A 17,868-nucleotide genomic window follows, 5' to 3' on the forward strand; every position below is an offset into this window, starting at 1 on the left:
TATTTGAACAGCTCGACCTTTCTCTTTTAAATACTGGTGCCTTCACACATTTCAGTGTGGCGCCATGGCACGTACTCAGCCATCGACCTTTCGATCTGCAGCCCTAGCCATTTACCATCTGTCCAATGGAGTGTGCATGACGATTTGTGCGGTAGTGTCCACTTCCCGATCTTTCTGTCACTGCCACAGCGTCACTCTTCTGGGCGCCCCTGCAGATGGGCTGTGAATAAGGCTGCCTGGGACTTGGTCACCTCCATTGCCACTATTGAGCCTCTTTCCAATGACGCCATTGATGCGGTGGTTCACTCAGTCACCACTGGCAGCGTTACTGCCACAGAATCTGCCATTCCCTGTTCTTCTGGGTCCCCTCGGCGGAGAACTGTGCCTTGGTGGTCGCCCGAGATCGCTGAGGCGATTGAAGATCGCAGGCGGGCACTCCAGCGTCACAAGCGGCATCCCTCATTGGCACTCTCATCGCCTTTAAACGGCTCCGTGCGCGAGCCCGCCGTCCCATTCGCGAACGCAAGCGGGGGTGCTGGGAAAGGTATGTCTCCACCATTGGCCTCCGTATCTCTCCATCGCAGGTTTGGGCCACGATTAGGCGACTGTATGGCTGTCGGACCCCCGTCAGCGTACCTGCGCTTTCACTGAACGGAGCAGTCTGTCCTGATTCCAACACGATTGCAAACCGCTTAGCGGAGCATTTTGCTCAGATTCCGCTTCTGCGAATTACCCACTGGCCTTCCGCTCCCTGAAAGAGCGGTTGGAACGTCGGAGCTTTTCATTTCACACGCGCCACCCTGAATCGTACAATGTTCCGTTCAGTGAGTGGGAATTCCAAAGTGCTCTAGCCGCTTGCCCTGATGCGGCTCCCAGGCCAGATCGCATCCACTGTCAGATGCTGAAACACCTCTCGGTGGACTGCCAGCGACGCCTCCTAGACCTTTTCAACCGTATCTGGGTTGAGGGCGAGTTCCCGTCGCAATAGCGGGAAAGCATCGTAATCCCCTTGTTGAAACCTGGCGAGAACCCACTGGAGGTGGACAGCTACCGCCCCATTAGCCTCACCAACGTTCTTTGCAAGTTGCTCGAACGCATGGTGAGCCAGAGGTTCAGTTGGCTACTTGAGTCTCGGGGCCTTTTGGCTCCGTGTCAGGGTAGGTTCCGTAAGTGCCGCTCTGTCACCGATAATCTGGTGAGCCTGGAGTCTGCCATCCGTACGGCCTTTGCCCGCCGTCAGCACCTCGTCGCCGTCTTTTTTGACATGCGGAAGGCATACGATACGACATGGTGACATCACATCCTTTCTACGCTTCATGGTTGGGGTCTTCGGGGTCCGCTCCCGATTTTCGTACAAAATTTTCTGTCTCTTCGTTCCTTCCGCGTGCAAGTTGCGGCTTCTCATAGTTCCTCCCGAGTTCAGGAGAATGGGGTACCGCAATGATCTCTCTTAAGTGTCTGCCTCTTTTTAATTGCAATTAATGGGCTCGCTGCGGCGGTGGGAACGTCTATCTCAGCTTCCTTGTATGCTGACGACTTCTGCCTATACTATAGCTCCATTGGCATTGCAGCTGCTTAATGGCAGCTGCAGGGCGCTATCCGCAAGGCGCAGTCTTGGGCTGTAGCGCATGGCTTCCAGTTTTCGGCTGCCAAGACCTGCGTTATGCATTTCTGCAAGCGACGCACAGTTCTCGCTGAGCCACGGCTTTATCTTGACGGCGAACCTCTTGCTGTGGTGGCGACGCATCGGTTTTTGGGATTGGTTTTTGATACCCGATTGACTTGGCTCCCTCGTATTCGGCAGCTTAAACAGACGTGCCGTTTCAAACTGAAGCCTACGCTGACATTTTTTGCAAATACTGAGTTCAGCCCCTCCATGCCCACACTTACAGTGATCATTCAAAAAGACCTATCTCCTCTGTTTAGTATTTAAAAAGAATTCCGCTGAAAATACAATAGAAGTAGTGACTTATTTTCACCTGCCATGTTAACCATTTGTAACTATCAGAGGAGCGTCATGAATGACGAATTTCGAGTAAAACCTAAATTTCTCTTGTTGCCATGTGGAAATTTGCTTTTGGTTCCAAAACACAGCGGAATTTACACAGTGTCATTTCACTAACATGTTGTGCAGACGCAATTGCTTGAGAATTCTGAAAGAGTGGTTTATTAAGTTTATTAGGTGAGGAACTGAGGAAAAGTAATGTTGCTAGCTTATGAGAGAGCCTGTACTCGGTACAAAAATGAACATGTAATGCCTTCGCTTATTTTGTTCCAAAACCCACAGCATTTCTCGTTTCACCAGCTGTCGATGGCCCTTAAAAATTACATTCTTTCATTTAGAAAATCTGTAGTGAGTGGAATAACACGGTACATAATGAAGTTTCGCATAGTAACCAAAATACTCTCCTCTTTGCGTGCTATTGTTTGCCAAAATCTCATTTCGATACCTCAAACCATTTATGAAATATGAGGAAATACGAAGAATGTTGTAGATAATTCATTCTGGCTTTATCGCTAGTGCACGCGATCGCAAATGAGTGTGCTACATCAGATCAATTTTCTCGACATTGGTCACAGATAACTTCCACCCCGTGTGTGAAGAAAAATTCAGTATGTTAGCTAAATTTCATAAGCAGCAACATATAATGTAACATGCACAAAATGCAAATTTCCATTGCAAACGTTTTCGAATGTAAACAATACAATAAGTATGACTGTCAATGAATTGATAGGTACGTCGTCATGGAACTGACAGATGATGGTTCAGATGGCTGTGAGCACTGTGGTGGTGCTGTGGTCATCAGTTCCCTAGAACTTAGAACTACTTAAACCTAACTAACCTAAAGACATCACACACATCCATGCCCGAGGCAGGATTCGAACCTCCGACCGTAGCGGTCGCGCGGCTCCAGACTGTAGCGCCTAGAACCGCTCAGCCACTCCGGCCGGCTGAAGCTGACACATGAAGCCCATAAGTAACGCAAATATGACATTTTTTTTACGGAATAGTTTAGGTAAAACCATTTGAGTAAGAGTGTAGAGCGTGCGCCTAGAGTCTGTCGTCGCCGACCGACCGAGAGCAGGCAAACGATGTCGGTCCGCCGGCCGGAGTGGCCGAGCGATTAAAGGCGCTACAGTCTGGAACCGCACGACCGCTAGGGTCGCAGGTTCGAATCCTGCCTCGGGCATGGATGTGTGTGATGTCCTTAGGTTAGTTAGGTTTAAGTAGTTCTAAGTTCTAGGGGACTTCTGATCTCAGCAGTTGAGTCCCATAGTGCTCAGAGCCATTTTTTTTATGTCGGTCCCCCCTTCCGAACAAACAAATGTATTCGCCCAGCCCTCACGACGAAAATTGGTAACTGCGCTTCGGCCACCGTATCCTGAGCGGACTCTACTTTGTCCACTTCAGACGAGTGAAACGCTTGGTGCAACCGTTCTTATAATCTGTCCAACATACGTCATATTCGCATGGTATGCGATATGCAGCCGATTTTCGGAGCCCTAGATTAACTTGCCCATAATGTATTACACATTTGAATTTCGTTGGAGAGAACAGTATAGTTGATATCGTTCTGAATGTTTTAATAAGGTATAGAGGGTTTGTGGTCCTGTAGACCAGGCGCCAAAGTACTTTCAGTATCCCGAGAACCGTAAACCGTGAAAGTCATTATGCATCATAAAGAGAACAATCAGAAACGAAATCGCTACTTAGAACCAGTAAGGGAGGTAACATCTTCACTGTTCTTGGTTAGAGCTTAGAGCGGGCAATGAAAGACTAATAGTGCAAAACGTTTTAGCAAGATTAAATGTTACAGTCCTACGCAGGATACAATTCTCTGAATGGCCTATTTGCTCAGTAAAGACTGGAGAAATGTATAATGGGAAGAACAACGGTTTTATAGTAAAAGTAGTGTGCACTACTGCAGAACAAATACGCTGATCTGTATTCGTTATTACATCTAACTCCGTAAGCCGTCCTTGTGGCCTGTGGCAGGGAGTAGTTTGTGTACCACTGGCACTTCTAACTCTTCATGCGCAGTCGCGAATGGTGTGTGGGAGGAACATTATTGATAAGCCTTCGTGTGAACTTGTACGAGGGTGGTTTGAAAAGTACTCGGAATGGAATAGAAAAAAAAGTACTTACATCAGTGAAACTTTATTTTTCAATATAGCCTCCTTGTAGATTAATGCACTTGGTCCAACAATGTTCTAATGCCTTGATACCATTTCGAAAATGAGTTTCCTCAAGGCCTGCAAAATAGTTGTCTACACTCTGGCTATCAAGTCTTCGTTTGAAGTGAATCCACCAAGAAAAATTTTCAGTTTTGGGAAGAAATGGAAGTCTGACGGAGCCATATCAGGTGAATAAGGCGGATGTGGCAACAATTCATACCTTTCTTGTAATTTTGCCATTGCGACAGCACGTGTGCAGGCGCGCATTGTTTTGATGGAAGACAATCTGGCCTTTTTTCGCGTATATTTTGTTTCAATTTGTCCAGCAGGTTAGCATAGTGTTCTCCAGTAATTGTTTACCCAATGGGGAGATAATCTACAAACAGAATCCCCATCGCATCCCAGAACACTGATGCCATGACCTTTGCCACCTAAGGAATTGTCTTTGTTTTCTTTTGTGGCGGTGAATCAGTATGTTTCCACTTCTTTGACTGTTGTTTTGTCTCTGGGGTATAGTAGTGCACCCAAGTTTGATCTGCTGTCACTAACCGGCGAAAAAAATCTTGCCCGTTTCTCCTAAAGAGGGCTAAACATTGCTCTGATTTGTCCACTCTCACGCGTTTTTGATCCAGCGTCAAGAGTCACGGCACCCATCTTGCAGAAAATTTTCTTCATTTCTAAGTCTTCCTTTAAAATGTGATACACCGTTTCAGATGACATCTGGCAAGCGGGAGCAACTTCACGCACTTTCAATTGGCGATCCTGCATGACCATTTTGTGCACTTTTGCAATGATTTCTGGATTAGTGACACATCTTGGCCGACCACTGCGCGGATCGTCATCTAAGCTCTCCCGACCAAATTTAAATTCGTTTGTCCACTGGGCAACAGTTGAATACGAAGGAGCGGAGTCCCCCAGTGTACCCCGGAAATCGGCATGAATGTCCTTTGCTTTTCATACCTTTCTTAATGAAGTACTTAATCACTGCTCGAATCTCGATTTTTTTTTTTTTCCATCTTCGCAAATCACTACGCGGGAGCAACAATAGAGCCACGTCACCGCCACAACTCTCTTCCAAGAGTACTGACGTGTTAACAGGCAACAGTCCAATGAATATCACGTGAACATCTCGTTGCGCTAGTGCTGATCTCTTGTGGTGATTCCGAGAACTTTACAAACCATCCTCGTACGTCGCCGAAACTGGTTGCTCAATAAAATAAGAGTTGGGAAATTTAGCCGCCGGCCGGTGTGGCCGAGCGGTTCTAGGCGCTTCAGTCTGGAACCGTGCGACCGCTACGGTCGCAGGTTCGAATCCTGCCTCGGGCATGGATGTGTGTGTTGTCCTTAGGTGAGTTAGGTTTAAGTCGTTCTAGGGGACTAATGACCTCCCATAGTGCTCAGAGCCATTTGAGCCATTTGAGCCATTTGAGCCAAATTTAGCCGGATGAAAGGTGTTTTGATTCGACATTCTGATCTGGTAAAATGTTGCATATATTGTCCCACAACAACACATTAAATGAGAGGTAGCCTGTTACAAGTGAATAACGGTTACTGCATACAAATTAAGCTAAGAAACGGCGAGAAATTATCTTGCTGCAGGTCAAGAAACAATAACAATTAAACAGGACATAAATTACGGTCATTTTGATGAATTTTTAACCCTGAATTAAATGGCTCTGAGCGCTATGGGACCTAACATCGGAGGTCATCAGTCCCCTAGAACTTAGAACTTCTTTAACTTAATTAACCTAAGGACATCACACACATCCATGCCCGAGGCAGGATTCGAACCTGCGACCGTAGCAGTCGCGCGGTTCCGGACTGAAGCGCCTAGACCGCTCGTCCACCGCGGCCGGCAACCCTGAATTAAGAGAGAATCCACCGAAGACACTTGAAATGCTGATACTCGAGAGAATTGAGGAGAGTCAGGGACGGTTTAGATTGCTATTTTGGAAACCTAGTACGTTCACCACGCATACTGTCCGGTATACACGCTATTGCATCACGTCGGAATTACCGGTTAGCTCCCGGAAATTGATTACTGAGCATACTGGAGCGAGTCGCGCAATCAATGGCGACTACTGATGCAAGAACCATGCATAATGCGTACGAGAAATTAGGGCTCTTACTGAGGCATTAGGTAGTTTTCCCTCCTTCTATTTGCAAATGAAACAGAACAGGAAATGGCTAGTAGTGCTACGGTGTACCCTCTGCCACGCACCGTAAGATGAATTGCGGAGTATCGATGTAGATGTAGAACTCGCTAACTGACGATGGTCACAAACCTGCTCCAACTAAGAACTGACGTCAACTAGAGCCATCGATGACGTATCTCGTCAGCTTTGTATACCGAGACCCAATGACACAGTATGACTCCTCCCGCTAGAAGGAATATAGTGACCAATCTAACAGGTGCGCCTCTTGCAAATTTGTTCTAGGACGTGAAAGCAGCGCACGCGGCCCAAGATTGGGAGACCTGAAATACGGGCCTTGCACGAAAATGGCGGACGGGGTATATCCCTCTACCGCTAATGGAGGAGGACTGAAATTCAAACTAACTGCTACCTTGGCCTTCCAGGAATATGCCATATTCTACGGATCCTATATTAACTAGGCGTCAAAAAATTATAATCCCTTTCACAGCCGTGATCCCTTTTGTTAGGCAAGTCGATGGAGGTCCCAAATTGCCATGGAAAATTAATCTGGTATGATTTAATTGGATTTTAAACTACTAGGCTGATTAGTCTGTGACCTGTAGTAATCGACTCGTAGTTCGAAGACAAAGCTGAATCTGTAATTAAAAGTATTAATTAAAATTTTATTTGGGCACTCTCCCTTTGTCAGAGGGCTGGATTAGCCTCTACCGTGCCTGCACTGCTGTGGGGCTACGTGGCACAATGTATCAGTGCTATACGCGAGCATAAAACGTATCCTAGAATTCTGTGACAGCTGACGTCAGCGATGTAGGCCTGTAGTTGTGTCCTCTTGGAAAAGGGGAATAACATAGACATCTTTCCAATTACACACATCAAAAAAAGTTCTGCATCACCTCGGTCCCAGGAGTTGCATGTTGTACCACCATACAGCGAGACCTTCAAAGGTAGTGGTCCAGATTGCTGTACACACTGGTACCTCTAATACACAGTAGCACGCCCTCTTGCATTGATCCAAGCCTGTATTCGTCGTGGCATACTATCCACAAGTTCATCAAGGCACTGTTAGTCCAGATTGTCCCGCTCCTCAACGGCGATTCGGCGCAGATCCCTCAGAGTGGTTGATGGGACACGACGCCCATAAACAACCCTCTCAAATCTATCCCACGCATGTTCGATGGGGTTCATGTCTCGAGAACATGCTGGCCACTCTAGTCGAGTGATATTATCCTGAAGGAAATCATTCACAAAACGTGCACGATGGGGGCACGAATTGTCGCCCATGAAGACGAATGCCACGCCAGTATGCTGCCGATATGGTTGCACTATCGGTCGGAGGACGGCATTCACGTATCGTACAGCTGTTACTGCGCTTCCATAACCACCAGCGGCCTACGTCGGCTCCACATAATGCCACCCCAAAACAGCAGGGAACCTCCACCTTGCTGCATTCGCTGGACAGTGTAAGGCTTTCTGCCTGACCAGGTTGCCTCCAAATACGTCTCCAACGATTGTCTGGTTGAAGGCGTATGCGACACTCATCGGTGAAGAGAACGTGATGCCAATCCTGAGCGGTCCATTTGGCATGTTGTTGGGCCCATCTGTACCGCGCTGCATGGTGTCGTGCTTGCAAAGGTGGACCTCGCCATGGACGTCGGAAGTGAAGTTGCGCATCATGCAGCCTGTTGTGCGCAGTTTGAGTCGGAACAAGACGTCCTGTGGCTGCACGAAAAGCATTATTCAACATGGCGGCGTTGCTGTTAGGATTCCTCTGAGCCATAATCCGTAGGTAGCGGTCATCCAGTGCAGTAGTAGCCCTTGGGCGGCCTGAGAGAGGCATGTCATCGACGGTTCACGTCTCCCTGTATCTCCTCCATGTCCGAACACATCGCTATGGTTCACTCCGAGACGCCTGGACACTTCCTTGTTGAGAGCCCTTCCTGGCACAAAGTAACAATGCGGACAGGATCGAACTGGGGTATTGACTGTCTAGGCATGGTTGAACTACATACAACTCGAGCCCTGTACCTCCTTCCCAGTAGAATGACTGGAGCTGATAGGCTGTCGGATCCCCTCCAATAGGCGCTGCTCGTGCATGGTTGTTTCCATCTTTGGGCGTGTTTTGACATCTCTAAACACTCAAAGGGACCGCGTCTGTGATACAATATCCACAATCAACGTCTATCTTCAGGAGTTCTGGGAACCATGGTGATGCAAAACTTTCTTTGATGTGTTCATTAGGATTGCTTCACTCGTACGTCGCGACCTACGGTACACTCTTCCAAGGAGAGCTTGATGCATTTCGTCTGTTGATTAAAAGGCATGCCGCTTAATGGATTTTAAACATATCACTTCCTCATTTTTGCGTGAAACAGAAAGATGTTACAATTATTAATTTTACATGCATCAATTCTTCTTGGTAACAAAGTTATCAATCACATTAGCTTTAAATTTCTGATCACTTAAAAGTTGTTTAACCAGGTTTTTTTCTGTGGCAATTGTGCAGAGAACTTAACCTATCATTTGTCATTAAATTGTGAAGCCAATTCTTAATTCTTGTAAGGGGGCTCATAGTTCTTTCAGAAGAAGGTGTAGTGACAGGGGTCCGCATCTCGTGGTCGTGCGGTAGCGTTCTCGCTCTCCGCGCCCGGGTTCCCGGGTTCGATTCCCGGCGGGGTCAGGGATTTTCTCTGCCTCCTGATGACTGGGTGTTGTGTGCTGTCCTTAGGTTAGTTAGGTTTAAGTAGTTCTAAGTTCTAGGGGACTGATGACCATAGATGTTAAGTCCCATAGTCCTCAGAGCCATTTTAACAATTTTTTGTAGTGACAGGGAGTGTAAAAATCAATTTGATAAACTTTGGTACTTCGTTATAAATGTTTACTAGCTCATTTTCCAGTCGTTCTTTGTTGAAGAATGGGTCAGTTGTGAGAAGGCCGTTCAATTTCATTGTTGAGAAATTTGATTAATAATTTCCAAACTGATGCTTATCAAACATCTTTACCACCTGAATATTCTGAACATCTGCAAAGCGCATTTCCATTTGCACTATCCTGCTATCTAGGATCTCGTAAGACAACGTCTTAAGGGACTGAAAGTCACCCTCACTAACAGTTATTTCACTGTGAAACTTGTTACAGCTTTCAGTACATGAGGTCACAGTTTTTTAACTCATATCCTTTAACAAACCGACGGTGCTCTTGATTTCAGTATTGCACAGATGATATCACATGGATTTCTGTGTTGAATAAGTGGACAGAGAATGTCAACATATGCAAATATATCTTTGTAAACGCAAAGCAGGAAAAGAAATTGAGTTTTATTAAGAATGCTAAGCAAGCTAGAAACAGTGTTGAGCGACTCTGCATCCCAATCATCATCTGTCGTGATACTCTGGAAAATATCTTTCAACTATTGGTATTGTCTCAACAGCTCGTAAACTGGAAGTCCAGCGTGTAGTGTACATTTGAGGCAATCTGAATCATTTGTTTTTCAAGAGTTTGCTCTCTTTGAGGTCTTGCTAAAAATGAATGAATTGCTACAAGACTGGTACAAGCCTAAATGCTTCAATATGTGACAGCACTAGATTAAGTTTATGAGCACAACCGTGCAAAAATGTAGCTCACAGTCACTTCCGTTCAACAAAATTTTGGACACCTCCACGTTTACCTAACTCAGTGGTCTCACGATTTCGTCAGACCTCCCCAAAATCAAAATATGATAAACCCTGAGCAGTTTTGTCACTATAAACATTGTAAAAGTCAGTAAATCTTTCTGTGGGACTGTCTTGTGTACAAAACCGGAGAATGATACTCATTTCTGAGTGACAAGTAACATCCAGCGTTTCATCTGCCTGCGCTCCAACAAACTCGCAGGACTGTAACTCTTTACTGCGGTCATTAGTGACTTCGGTAACTGATTAAATTAATTCTTTTTGAATTGTGGTTGATGTACCTTTCAACCCAGAAGTGCTCTGCAGGTGATCACGAATAAACTGTTCTTGTCCAGACAAAAGTTCCAATAATTCAGGGAAAATTGCCTTTGTTGCCGGAACTTTCATCTCCTCTGAATGCAAGCTCCTGCTTGCCCAAGAAACCAACAACATAAATAAGTATCTAGATTACGAATCTATTTTGTTTCACAATCGGATTAAAAAAATGGCTAGAAGTTTGTTTCCTTCAGATACTGAATGTTCAATTCGTCCATGACCTGTTGTTGTTGTGGTCTTCAGTCCTGAGACTGGTTTGATGCAGCTCTCCATGCTACTCTCTCCTGTGCAAGCTTCATCATCTCCCAGTACCTACTGCAACCTACATCCTTCTGAACCTGTTTGGTGTATTCATTTCTTGGTCTCCCTCTACGATTTTTACCCTCCACGCTGCCCTCCAATACTAAATTGGTGATCCCTTGATGCCTCAGAATATGCCCTACCAACCGATCCCTTCTTCTAGTCAAGTTGTGCCACAAATTTCTCTTCTCTCCAATTCTATTCAATACTTCCTTATTAGTTGTGATCTACCCATCTAATTTTCAGCAGTCTTCTGTAGCACCACATTTCGAAAGCTTCTATTATCTTCTTGTCTAAGCTATTTATCGTCCACGTTTCACTTCCATACATGGCTACACTCCATAGAAATACTTTCAGAAACGACTTCCTGACACTTTAATCTATACTCGATGTTAACAAATTCCTTTTCTTCAGAAACGCTTTCCTTGTCATTGCCATCTACATTTTATATCCTCTCTACTTCGATCATCATCAGTTATTTTGACATCTTGGGTTGTCGGGTGTTCTGCCGGATATCAGCGTCGTACTTGCACGATATTTCGGTCGCGTAGCTCGAGACCTTCATCAGGTGCGACCTGAGACTGCTCCTCGAGTGGACCTGGTCCAGTATTTATGCCTATGGCCTTCCCCCTCCACCAACGGCTGCAGGCGCTTCCTCTGTGGTCCGCGCCCATTCCCTGTGACCTGCTGGAGCGTTGCTGCTCCGTTTTCCGTCCGCTGCGGTTCTAGGTGTTCCCTCTGCGGTCCGCGCCCACCAAACCTGCTCCTGGGGGTTTCATCTACGGTCTGGGGTACCAGGCGTTCCCCCTGCGGTCCGCGCCCGCTCACCACGACGTGTTGGAGCGTTGCCGCTCCGTTTTTCGTCTGCTGCGGCTCTGGATGTTCCCTCTGCGGTCCGCGCCCACCAGTCCCACTTCTGGGTGTTCCATCTTCGGTCTGGTGCTCCTGGCAGTCCGCCAGGGGCTCGTTTACCATCTCCATGTCTCTGGTTCTTCTGTTTGTGTAGTGTTGCAGCTGGCCCCATTGCTCCTTTAACAATTCCAGAGCCGGATCCCAGGCTCTGCTTAGCTGGTACCCTGTGTCACGATTCATAAGATCGTCAGCCATTTTAATCTCAATCGATTCTCTTATAACACTGTCCCAAAATCTGGGTGTTTGTGCTAGAATCTTGGTATCCTCATACTTCATGGCATGATCTAGTTCTAGACAGTGTTCAGCAACGGCTGACTTAGTCACCTGTCTTAATCTAGTGTGCCTCTGATGTTCTTTGCACCTGATCTCCACAGTTCTTGTCGTCTGGCCAATGTAGGACATGCCACATTGACAAGGTATATTGTAAATCCCTGGTTTTCGTAACCCCAGGTCGTCTTTGACACTCCCCAGCAGTCCCCTGATCTTGTTGGATGGACAGAAAACACACTTGATATTGTGTTTACGCAGGATCCTACTGATTCTGGCAGAAATAGAGCCAGCATAGGGCAGATATGCCACCTTCCTTGCTTCATCTTGGTCTTCTTCAGGAACCTGTGGTATAGTGGCTGGTCGGAGTGCCCTCTCAATTTGTCTGTCCATGTATCCATTCTTGGAGAAAACTGTTTTGAGACGTTCTATCTCTATGGGTAGATTCTCTTGGTCTGATAGGGCACGTGCTCTGTGGACTAAAGTCTTCAGAACCCCATTCTTCTGTGCAGGGTGGTGACAACTGCTGGCCTGCAGATATAAATCAGTGTGTGTAGGTTTTCGGTACACACTGTGGCCAATTGATCCATCTGCTTTCCTCTGGAATAGTACATCCAGAAATGACAGCTGGCCATTCTTCTCCAGTTCCATGGTGAACTTGATATTAGGGTGGCATGAGTTAAGATGTTCAAGAAACTCATTGAGCCTGTCCATCCCATGTAGCCAGATCACGAAGGTGTCATCCACATACCTAAAGAAGCATGTGGGTTTAAATGTGGCTGTCTCCAATGCCCTCTCCTCAAAACTCTCCATAAACATGTTGGCAACCACAGGGGACAGTGGGTTGCCCATAGCTACACCTTCAGTTTGCTCGTAATATTGGTTTCTGTACAGGAAATACGTGGATGTCAGTGTATGACTGAACAGGTCCAACAGAGCACCATCAAATTTCTCTGCAATCAGTTCTAGTGAGTCCTTCAGTGGGACCCTGGTGAACAGCGATACCACATCAAAACTAACCATGATGTCCGAATCTGTGATGTGCAGTCTGCAGACGAAAAACGGAGCGGCAACGCTCCAACAGGTCGTGGTGAGCGGGCGCGGACCGCAGGGGGAACGCCTGGTACCCCAGACCGTAGATGAAACCCTCAGGAGCGGGTTTGGTGGGCGCGGACCGCATAGGGAACACCTAGAACCGCAGCGGACGGAAAACGGAGCAGCAACGCTCCAGCAGGTCACAGGGAATGGGCGCGGACCACAGAGGAAGCGCCTGCAGCCGTTGGTGGAGGGGGAAGGCCATAGGCATAAATACTGGACCAGGTCCACTCGAGGAGCAGTCTCAGGTCGCATCTGACGAAGGTCTCGAGCTACGCGACCGAAATATCGTGCAAGTACGACGCTGATATCCGGCAGAACACCCGACAACACAAGATGTCATTAGATCGCCGGGAAAGCCTGAAGAGTTACATCAAAAGTCTCTACGGGGAGGAGATGTATCAGAATATCAAGAAGCTGGACAAGCTACGGCAGAAGAAAGGGAAGATGCTGAGTTCTCTCAGTTTTTTGCTGAGGTGTCGAGATGGAGAAGTGGTACCAGTATTTGCCAGAATTAAACATCACATCAACTCCAGAGCGGCGAACAAGATAAAACGCAGAGCTAGCATGCCACTGGTGAGAGAGAGGATTCGAGATATGCGCCACAGGTTAGATGTTGTGGCCAGGGAGCTGTTACACATTCATCTGTACATGGCAGCCTCCTTAACAAGAGAAGATTGGGATTGGGTAGACCGTGCCTCCTGGTCTTTAGCTGAGTGTGCTAGAAGGAATGCCTCATGATGCCAATCTGCAAAGTTTGACCGCATGAGCAAGAAAGCACAGCAGATGGAAGAGACACGCACGGTGACGAATCTGAGTGGCACACAGTTTGATGACACAACCTTAAAGGTACTCAGCAGGGCTCTCAACTTTGCTACGACCCCTAGAAACGTACCCATTTCAGGTTTCGTCAGTGCAGTAGAGCAAGTTGCAGCCACACTTCCACCTAATGTGGCAGAGGAAGTCCGCCGAGAGACCTGCAGGGCCCTCACCAAGGCCAGGCCGCCGAAATCGAACATCACAACCGAGGAGAGGCTTGCACTCAAGAAACTACGGGAAGACAACAGCATTGTGGTACTGCCAGCAGACAAAGGGAACTCCACTGTCATCTTGCAGCGAGTGGATTATGATGAGAAAGTACGCCAACTTCTGGAGGACCCTGCATACAGAATTCTGGAGTGTGACCCCACGGACAAGGTGGCCAAGAAGACTAGTGCTCTCTTGAAGCAAACAGGGATGCCCGATAAGATCATCAGACAACTACGGGAAAAAGCGCCAGTGCCACCTAGACTGTATGGTCTGCCTAAAATACACAAGGAGGGTGTGCCCCTACGTCCTATTGTCAGTAATATTGGGGCACCTACGTACACAACAGCAAGTACCTGAAAGGTCTCCTGGCTCCATATGTGGGGAAATGTATTCACCACATCCGCAACTCAGAAGATTTCCTGCAACGCCTCAAGCAACTGCACATCACAGATTCGGACATCATGGTTAGTTTTGATGTGGTATCGCTGTTCACCAGGGTCCCACTGAAGGACTCACTAGAACTGATTGCAGAGAAATTTGATGGTGCTCTGTTGGACCTGTTCAGTCATACACTGACATCCACGTATTTCCTGTACAGAAACCAATATTACGAGCAAACTGAAGGTGTAGCTATGGGCAACCCACTGTCCCCTGTGGTTGCCAACATGTTTATGGAGAGTTTTGAGGAGAGGGCATTGGAGACAGCCACATTTAAACCCACATGCTTCTTTAGGTATGTGGATGACACCTTCGTGATCTGGCTACATGGGATGGACAGGCTCAATGAGTTTCTTGAACATCTTAACTCATGCCACCCTAATATCAAGTTCACCATGGAACTGGAGAAGAATGGCCAGCTGTCATTTCTGGATGTACTAGTCCAGAGGAAAGCAGATGGATCAATTGGCCACAGTGTGTACCGAAAACCTACACACACTGATTTATATCTGCAGGCCAGCAGTTGTCACCACCCTGCACAGAAGAATGGGGTTCTGAAGACTTTAGTCCACAGAGCACGTGCCCTATCAGACCAAGAGAATCTACCCATAGAGATAGAACGTCTCAAAACAGTTTTCTCCAAGAATGGATACATGGACAGACAAATTGAGAGGGCACTCCGACCAGCCACTATACCACAGGTTCCTGAAGAAGACCAAGATGAAGCAAGGAAGGTGGCATATCTGCCCTATGCTGGCTCTATTTCTGCCAGAATCAGTAGGATCCTGCGTAAACACAATATCAAGTGTGTTTTCTGTCCATCCAACAAGATCAGGGGACTGCTGGGGAGTGTCAAAGACGACCTGGGGTTACGAAAACCAGGGATTTACAATATACCTTGTCAATGTGGCATGTCCTACATTGGCCAGACGACAAGAACTGTGGAGATCAGGTGCAAAGAACATCAGAGGCACACTAGATTAAGACAGGTGACTAAGTCAGCCGTTGCTGAACACTGTCTAGAACTAGATCATGCCATGAAGTATGAGGATACCAAGATTCTAGCACAAACACCCAGATTTTGGGACAGTGTTATAAGAGAATCGATTGAGATTAAAATGGCTGACGATCTTATGAATCGTGACACAGGGTACCAGCTAAGCAGAGCCTGGGATCCGGCTCTGGAATTGTTAAAGGAGCAATGGGGCCAGCTGCAACACTACACAAACAGAAGAACCAGAGACATGGAGATGGTAAACGAGCCCCTGGCGGACTGCCAGGAGCACCAGACCGAAGATGGAACACCCAGAAGTGGGACTGGTGGGCGCGGACCGCAGAGGGAACATCCAGAGCCGCAGCAGACGAAAAACGGAGCGGCAACGCTCCAACAGGTCGTGGTGAGCGGGCGCGGACCGCAGGGGGAACGCCTGGTACCCCAGACCGTAGATGAAACCCCAGGAGCGGGTTTGGTGGGCGCGGACCGCATAGGGAACACCTAGAACCGCAGCGGACGGAAAACGGAGCAGCAACGCCCCAGCAGGTCACAGGGAATGGGCGCGGACCACAGAGGAAGCGCCTGCAGCCGTTGGTGGAGGGGGAAGGCCATAGGCATAAATACTGGACCAGGTCCACTCGAGGAGCAGTCTCAGGTCGCACCTGATGAAGGTCTCGAGCTACGCGACCGAAATATCGTGCAAGTACGACGCTGATATCCGGCAGAACACCCGACAACCCAAGATGTCATTAGATCGCCGGGAAAGCCTGAAGAGTTACATCAGTTATTTTGCTCCCCAAATATCAAAACTCATTTACTACTTTAAGCGTCTCATTTCCTAATCTAATTCCCGCAGCATCACCCGATTTCATTCGACGACATTTCATTATCCTCGTTTTGCTTTTGTTGATGTTCATCATGACCTAAAAACTAAAAACTCTTGATTCTGAAGGTGCCTTACTGAATTCCAGTGTTTCTCGTCGTTCCTGTCAATATTTTTTTGTCACGCATACTCCAAAAGAAGCTGATGTCCATTCTCCTTCAATCCCAGACCGACCAAACAAAATACATACGTAAGAATAAAATTTGTTACATCGCACCTGAATGTTAAGGATACCTTTTGTATTTCGAAAATCGAAATTTTCTAATTTGCCCTGCCGGCTGCCCGGTGGACACGATAGGCTGTTTTCACAAGCCTCCAGTGATCTTATAAACTGGATGACATGCGTAACGCAGTGAACTCTCAACTCACGGATGGATTGAATGAAGTTGCAATAACACACAAAACTAGGGTGACCAGACGTCCGGATTAATCCGGACATGTCCTCCTTTTTAGCTCTTTGTCCGGGGTCCGGGCGGATTTTTACAGTGTACGGCTTTTTCGCAAAGTTGAGCGTCATACAGTTAAATTTACAATTCGTCCCGTTCTATTGCTCTTTTCTTAAATACTTTTATTGGCACAGCCTTCGTGATAAACACGCACGAAGGCGGTGTTAGTAGGTGGCACCAGGATCGTCGATGTTCTCGTTGATCGACCTATAAGCGAATGCAAATATCGATTATTTAAAATTTCGTTTCGTATCTTCGCTTTGTATTGGCTTGGCTTCCTGTAGTGCACGTCTGATTTGTGAGTGTAATTTTTAACCGAGTGAGTTACGGTACGTAAAATATTTGGCTATGCCTAAGCGAAAGTGTACATTTTCTGATGTCCTTTCCTTCAAATATCCGGCTTTCAAGAAAGGGAGAAATGAATTTGAAGCGGAATGTAAGGTATGTGGAGCTGGAACGTACGTCTCAGTGGCCAATAAAGGTAAGAAATAACTCGATAGATTAACTGTCATGGTTTTATTTCATTGTTTCATAGTCATTCAATTTATTTGTATTGGGAAGGGTTAAGTGCAGTTTACATATCAGCTGCTGCTTGAATTGTAGATGTTGGTAGCGGTGCGTCGAATGAAGGGAGGTGAATGGCCTTAACGTTTTTCGCTTTGTAAACAACTCCGTGTTGTTGACGTAACAAAACAATTAATGCCACACTGTCACCACAATCAATGTTTTTATTTTTTTTTTATATTGCTCAGTTAACCACCACTTGACCATCAGTAACAATTGACAACTAGTTTTAATTCCCGCCAGAAACTTGCAATCTTATTGGCTGACTGAACGCTATAAAACGAAATGCATGCTGCTTTGTCTCTGAAATGTTGAATTTCTTGCACAGGTGACCAAGATCTTGAACATCACATTTATGTGTCCTCTTTTTTCTTCCTTTGCCCTCCTTTTTGAAGCTGTTTGTCCTCCTTTTTAAACCACCACATCTGGTTACCCTACACAAAACAAACTTGTGCGGTTTTCAGTGCTCTGTTAGTTTTCAGTGCTCTGTTAGTTTTCAGTGCTCTGTTAGTTTTCAGTGCTCTGTTAGTTTTCAGTGCTCTGTTAGTTTTCAGTGCTCTGTTAGTTTTCAGTGCTCTGTTAGTTTTCAGTGCTCTGTTAGTTTTCAGTGCTCTGTTAGTTTTCA

At 46.7% G+C, this 17,868-nt stretch overlaps 1 protein-coding gene across 1 annotated transcript in view; it reads left to right on the forward strand.

Annotated features, from left to right (window-relative positions):
* Window positions 1-17,868, forward strand: part of LOC124619748 (galectin-6-like) — a 437,408-nt gene that overhangs the window by 381,039 nt on the left and 38,501 nt on the right. The window lies entirely within an intron of this gene.

Source organism: Schistocerca americana, chromosome 6, assembly GCF_021461395.2.
Source record: "Schistocerca americana isolate TAMUIC-IGC-003095 chromosome 6, iqSchAmer2.1, whole genome shotgun sequence".
Classification (NCBI taxonomy): Eukaryota; Metazoa; Arthropoda; class Insecta; order Orthoptera; family Acrididae; genus Schistocerca; species Schistocerca americana.